Here is a 7,771-nt window from a genome sequence, read left to right as displayed (position 1 = left end):
TATCACCACTCCTAATACCTCTTCTTGCAGATCTTCCCCCTATACCACCTCCATTCCCCTGTGCAAAGGGGGAGCCCACTTCTGGGTGTTAGATCCCCCAGTATTACTCTTATACTCATATCAAATCATTGCAGGACTAACTATATTTTCTTCCACTGAGGTGGACCATTTTTCAGAGAAGTAACCACAGGCAGGCAGGAAATAGACTCAAATATAGCTTCTGCTACAGCTGTTGGGAAATCCTCATGAAGACCAAGCTATTCTTATGCTACATATGTGCTGGGGTCTTAGGTCTAACCATTTTGGTGATTCAAGCTCTGGGAGCCACCAAGGGTTCAGGTTAGTTGGTCTTCCTGTGGAGCCCCTGTTCTTTATGGGTCTCCCAGTCCTTTTCCCCTTACACATCTTCCCAAGTTCCATCTAATATTTGGCTGTGGGTCTCTGGATCTCTTTCCATTGGCTGCTGGGTGCAGCCTCTCAGAGGACAGTTATGTTATCTTCCTGTATGCAAGTATAATGGAGTTTCATTATTAGTGTCAGGGATTAATTCTTGTCCATGGAAAGGGTCTCAATTTGGGGAGCCATTAGTTGGTCATACCTTCTGTCTCTGATCTTTTGATTTTTTGTCCCTGAACTTTTTGTAGGCAGGGCACACTATGGGTCAAAGGTTTCACGGGTGAGTTACTTTCCTTATCCCTCCACTGGGTGTCCTGCCTCAGTTGTATTCATAGCAGCCTTGTTCACAATAGCCAGGAAGTGGAAACAACACAGATGTCCCTCAGCTGAAGAATGGATAAAGAAAATGTGTTTCTGTCACAGCCTCTCAGGAGACAGCTAGATCAGGCTCTTGTCATCCAGCACTGGCTTGTATCCACAATAGTGTCTGGGTTTGGTGATTGAATATGGGAAGGATTCCCAGATGGAGTAGTCTCTGAATTGTCCTTTTTGTAGTCTCTGCTCCATAGTTAGTCTCTACAATTCCTTCCATGGGTATTTTGTCCCCTTTTAAGAAGGAGCGAAGTAGCCACACTTTGGTCTTCCTTCTTGAGTTTCTTGTGGTTTGTGGTTTGTACTTTGTGTATTCCAATTTCCTGGGCTAATATCCACTTGTCAGAGAATGCATACCATATGTATTCTTTTGTGATTGGGTTACCACCGACTAATACAGAAGTAGAGGCTCACAGCCATTCATTGGACTGAGTACAGGGTCCCCAATGAAGGAGCCAGAGAAAGGATCCAATGAGCTGAAGGGTTTGGAGCCCCTTAGGGTGAACAGCAACATGAACTAACTACTACCCTCAGATCTCCAAGGGACTAAAACACCAACCAAAGAGTACACATGGTGAGACTAGTGGCTCCAGCAACATATGTATAGCAGAGGATGGTCAAGTCAGTCATCAATGGGAGGAGAGGCCCTTGGCCCTGTGAAGGTTCTATGCTCCAGTGTAGGGGAATGCCAGCAGGAGGAGTGGGTTGTGAGCAGGGGGAGGGAGGAGGGAACGAGGTTTGTTTTACTTTACTTTATTTATTTTTTCTTTTCTTTTCTTTTTTCTTTTCTTTTCTCTTCTTTCTTTCTCTCTTTCTTTCTTTCTTTTTTGGAGGGGAACCTGGGAAAGGAGATTTTTAAATAAAGAAATCATCTAAGAAAAAAAAGAAAAAAAAAAAGAAAATGTGTTTCTTGGGTTCCTTCCAGTCTGTCTGGGCCAGCCAGTGCCCTGTGCAGACCTTGGGCACAAGCTCCGCAGCCATTCCCATAATACCCAGAGGAAACTCTACTCCAAGCACTCTAACATGCCCAGGATCAGAGGTGAGGAGGACACAACATCTGTCTGAAAACCGAGAGTAACTGGGACCAGCGGGACTAGGCACACAGGAACTCCGTCAGCCCAGTGGCTCATGTTCCTTCTGGAAGGTCTGGGCTGGTGCTCTGAGCAGACCTTGGGTGCAAGCTCCGCAGCCAGTCTGACAACACCCAGAGGAAGCTCCATTCCCAGGCACTCTAACACACCCAGGATCAGGGTTGAGGTGGACACAACATCTGTTCCAACACCTGGAGTAACTGGGACCAGCAGGAACCAGGCACACAGGAACTCTGCCAGCCCAGTGGCTAGGGTTACTGCTGCTCTGTCTGGGCTAGTTGGTGCTGTGAGCAGACCTTGGGCACAAACTCAGCAGTCATTTCCAAAACACCCAGAGGAAGCATCACTCCCAGGTGCTCTAACAAGCCCAGGGTCACAGGATCTCAGAATCACAGGAACAGAGACAGCTTGACTCTGAAGAGTTCTGTCAAAACCAGGATGACAGGAAGAACAGGCTCAAATCAGATTTAACAAGGGCAGGTAGCACTAGAGATAACCAGATGATGTGGGGCAAGTGTAAAAATATAAGCAACACAAACCAAGGTTACTTGGCATCATCAGAACCCAATACCCCACCATTGCAAGTCCTGAACACACCATCACACTGCAAAAGCAAGATATATATATATATATATATATATATATATATATATATATATATATATATATATATATATATATATATATATATCAATGTTTTCAATGGTGTCTTCTACCCCTGAGAGTCTCTCATCTATCTCTTTTATTCTGTTGGTGGTGTTTGCATCTACAACTCCTGATTTCGTTCCTAGGTTTTCTATCTGCAGGGTTGTCTCTCTTTCTGATATCTTTATTGTTTCTATTTCCATTTTTAGATTCTGGATGGCTTTGTTCATTTCCTTCACCTGTTTGATTGTGATTTCCTTAGTTCTTTAAGGGATTTTTGTGTTTCCACTTGAAGGGCTTCTAGCTGTTTACCTGTGTTCTCCTGTATTTCTTTGAGGGTGCTACTTATGTCTTTCTTAAAGTCCTGTATCATCACCATGAGAACTGATCTTATATATATGTATATATATATATATATATATATATATATACATATATATATATATATGTATATATATATATATTTAAAATAAAGACATACATGATATGTACTTACTTATAAGTGGATATTATCCACGAAGTTCAGGATAACCATGCTACAATCCAGCGACCCAAAGAAGTCAAGTATTAAAGATGCCCCAAGAAAGGATGCTTGAATCTTTATCAGAAGGGGAAATAAAATAGATACTGGAGATGAATATTTCAGGAGCTATCTAACACAGGCTAAGTCTATCAGGTGGACTTCTTAGAGGTGGTACATTGTTTTGCACGGTCTGGATGGGTGAGCTCGAAGGCAGGGTTCCAATGAGACTGTCTCAGGATTGCTTCTTGCAGCTGATATACCTTTCCTGTCACTTTTAATTTAATATATTAATCCCTGGACATTAGCCTACAGTATTGATCAGATTCCCTGCAGATCAACATAAAATAAACTTTCATGAGTTAGTGATGTTTAAATGAATTAATGATTCTATAGGATTCCTGATTTGATTAAATAATTTTAGGAAGAAAGTTTTAATAGATGGTCTTAGTTGCTTTGCTAGAAAGATGTAATAAGTTAGAATCAAGAAGAGAATGTGTTCATTCCTCATACAGCAAGTAAAGACTGCATAATACAAAGTACAGTGAGGTTTCATAATTACACTAAAAAGATGAATAGAATTGGGACAAATTCGTGTAAAGTGGATAAATAAATTTAATAACAAAAAACCTCAAGAAAAAGCATTTAGGTCCAAAGATATAGCCACAGGTGTGCACCATGATAAGGCAAGGCCATGTGAAATCTGTTGCTTTGAACTTGTAATGAACATATTACAATGAAACATTGCCTTGAACATAATCACTCCCTTTTGATGTAACATTTTATATCTGAGGTAATTTTCTAAAGAACATTTTTGCCTAAGAAGGTATAAAAAGGCCAGAGGAAAAAAACCATAAAAGTGAATGGAATGAAAAAAATCTAAGATTTGGTCTTCTCTTCTCTTCTCTCTCTCTCTCTGTATCTCTCTTTCTCTCTGTATGTGCGTGTGTAAACTTAGTAAAATATATTGCACTTGTACTATACTTTCAGAATATAAAATTTTCTCAAATTAATTTTATCTCTCTAAACATGTCATTAAAATATTTATTTATTTAAAAAAAGGCCAGAGAAAAGAAATAAAATTGTTGGTTGAATGGTTTGGCTTGGAGAGTTCTGTCCCATCTATCCATCCATCCATCCATCTATACAAATGTATATGTCTGTTTGTCTGTTCATACATGTGTAGATATATGTGTTTGTAAGCATGAATACTTTTGAAGTGTATGAGACAGGTGGTTGGGCTCAAGAACAACAAAAAATGTGAATGTTTTAATTCATAAATGAGAATGTGAATGGAAATATAAATATATGTATAAATGTATGTGTCTGTGCATATTTGCCCATATAAAGCATCTTAATTCTTTGTCTTTCCTTTCTCCTTAGTTCACAAAGACTTAACCAGACTAGCCAGAGAGGCTTCTGGCTGCCAGGACAGAGAAGGGAGTAATAGCAACAATTTTTATTTTTACTGAATTCCCTGTTGCTAGGCAACATGTGCTTGTTGCTTAAGCCAGTGGTTTTTAACCAAGAATAAGCAAAATCCCTTTTAGGGTTTTTTAGAAGTTATAGGCAAGCATTCAGTACATTTAGAGAGCTAGAATGTCAGAGACCATCATAGCTACCTCTACATCCAATGCTCCGTCCTGCTTCAGGCATGGTTGGCTCTCAGCCTGGATAGAGGGAGAGAACTGGTTAGAAGAAGGGAAGGAGAGGAAAATGGGGTGTGAGAGAATCAGGTGGAGGGAGAGCAGGGGAGACAGAATAGAAATTGTAAGAGGTGGAGAAAACTCTAGGATGTGCCTGTGACCTGGGATGGGTGAAGGTCTGATGGGCCATATGGTAGCAACTCTATTTGATACTCCTAGCAGTAGGGGATACGGATCCAGAAGTGGCCACTTCCTCTAGCCAGAATAGGATTTTTACCATACTTTTTCCCACAAAGCTGTGGTATCTGTGAAAAACAGAAGGCAAGAGCAAAGGTCAGAGGTGGTAGATGATTTTATGAAAACTTCATTTTCCAGACAGCAAAGAACAGATGCGCATGTGAAAACACTGAGTCTGTGACACTACACATAAGACCCAGAGAGCTCAATGAGACAAAATACCAGCACAATGAAAGTGATTCAGAAAACCAAGCCACTAATAAAGTATCTGTTCATGTTAGCTGCTTGAAGCAAAAAACAGATATCTCCAATGGTGTGGCACTTCTCATTTCACACACAGTATATCAGGCAGGCACTAAGGAATTGTTGTCCAACACAAACCAGACTCAATAGGTTTTTTTGTTTTGTTTTAGTTTAGTTTTTTACTAGATATTTTCTTTATTTACATTTCAAATGATATTTCCTTTCCCAGTTTCCCCCAGGAAAGAAAAAAACCTGTTCCCTTGCCCCAACCCCTGTTCAACAACCCACCCTCTCCTGCTTCCTGGCCCTGGCATTCCCCTACACTGGAGCATAGAATCTTCACAGGACCAAGGACCTCTCCTCCCATTGATGACTGACTAGGCCATTCTCTGCTATATAGGCAGCTGGAGCCATGAGTCCCACCATGTGTACTCTTTGGTTGGTGGTCTAGTCCCTGGGAGTTCTGGGGGTAGTAGTTAATTCACATTGTTGTTCATCCTAAGGGGCTGCAAACCCTTCAGCTCCATGTGTCCTTTCTCTAACTCCTTCATGCTCAGTCCAATGGATGGCTGTGATCCTCTGACAGTGCCAGACTCGATGTTTTTAGTGGCCCTTTTCTGTCACTTAGGAAGTGAGAAAAAGAACATGAAGTTGTATTTGTTGGGGGAGAATGTGGATCTGGGAGGCATTAAAAGAATGAAAAAATATTAAACATTTCTCTTTTGAACTGTTTCTGCTTATTGTAACATTGTAATCATCATAAAGTTGTAATGAGTGCTCATCTTTTTAACATTGTAATGTGAAGATATATAAAATTTATTTATAAAAATACCCCTTTCCTTTCTTTTGCAATTTAGAAATACTTGTTAAAACGGGTTAGATCTCTAATTAGTATTTTATCAATATTTGTACTAGGGTGTTTCATGTCCCAAGAAAATATAAATTTTATGAGTTAAATCTGAAAATAAAATCTACAAAGAAACAGTGTTACCATCTTCAATTAAAAAAAAAATTTTCAAAAGATTCCCATATCCTTGAGGCCTAATCCAGTCACCAATACAACCAATCAGAAGAAGACAAGGACTGAGGGATGGGGCAGACTTGAGATTTAAAGCCTGGGTGAGGGGTTGCCAAGACAGATCCTGGAACCTCAGCAATTTCTGAAGAGTTGACTCTGGAGAGCACAGTGAGGCAATGGCAATCACCACAGAGTGTTGCCAATACAGTTATGCTAGATTCCTATCTGTAACCATAGCAGAGTAAAATTAATAGTATCAGGGATTGGTTTGCCCAAGGGATGGGTCTAAAGTTGGCAGATTATTGGCTGGCTGTTCCTTCAGACTTTCTTCCATCTTTGTGTCTGTATTTCTTTTAGAAAGAATAAATATTGGGTCAAAAGTTTTGTGGGTCAGTTGGTGTCTTTATCCCTCTATTTTTGGTCCTGCTTAGCCACAGGAGATGGCCTCTTAAGGTTCCATGTTCCCATTGTCAGGCACTTCAGCTAAGGATACTTGCATTGACTCCTGGGGGGTTCCCATCATCCAATATCATGCAGTTTTTATCAGTATTGCTCTGTAGTACAGCTTAAGGTCAGAAATGGTGATCCCTTCAGAAATTCTTTTACTGTTCAGGATTGTTTTGTCTATCCTGTGTACTTTTATTTTTCATATGAAGGTGAGAATTACTCTTTCAAGGTCTGGAAAAAATTGTGTTGGAATTTTGATGCTAATTGCATCGAATCTATACATTGCTTTCGGCAAGATGGCCATTTTCACTGTTAACTCTACTGACAAATGAGCATGGGAGATCTTTTTATCTTCTGATACACCTTCATTTTTAAATAGAATTTTTATTTTTTGTATGATTTGTATAATTTTACAATGTATATTGATCTTAGTAATCACCACACACACTTTCTAATAAACAGTCTCTACCCCTTCCCCTCTATAGAATTGATGTTCCATTTTATTGTCATTAATAACACATAAAACCAATAGGTCCACACAAAACAAATAGAGACATGAACAATGGGCCAGAAGTTATGTCCTTAGGAGTATTTTCATCCGTTCCTAGGTATCTATCAACTGGTAGTATATAATTTTCATAAGTTGTTATGTTGCTTGGTTGTCAGTGTAGTTAGTATTTGTGGATGACGATATTTTATTTTCTACGTAGATATTCTGTAGTTCTTGTTGATCTTTTGCTATGACTGGTGCCATAGAAAGACACATGTTCAACAAAACTGGCAAACTCACACCTCTGAGCATACAGAACATAGTAGACTGTACTAAAATTCAAGGAACTGATAGCTGCAACTGGGATGATCCATACATTGCTTACGAGTATGTTTTGGACAATGGAGGTAGGGAGGCTGAGGCACCCTATTCATATTAAGAAAAAGTACATTGACATCCCATGTTGTCATTGCAATACAGCTTGGAGTGTTGGGCAATTGTAGGGATATTTATCTACCTTCAGTGTTCAGATTAGTTAGTAGACTCTCCCTTTACACCATGAATATTGTCATTAAAGTATCATATTTTGCACAGCTTTCAGGTGTGATGATTTCCATGCAGCTCTCTTTGGTTCTCTGATAGGAAGAATCTGAAAACTATTGTACA

This window comes from Mastomys coucha, unplaced genomic scaffold, assembly GCF_008632895.1.
Source record: "Mastomys coucha isolate ucsf_1 unplaced genomic scaffold, UCSF_Mcou_1 pScaffold7, whole genome shotgun sequence".
NCBI lineage: Eukaryota > Metazoa > Chordata > Mammalia > Rodentia > Muridae > Mastomys > Mastomys coucha.
The sequence above is the reverse complement of the archived record's forward strand: the minus strand, read 5'-3'. Positions refer to the sequence as shown.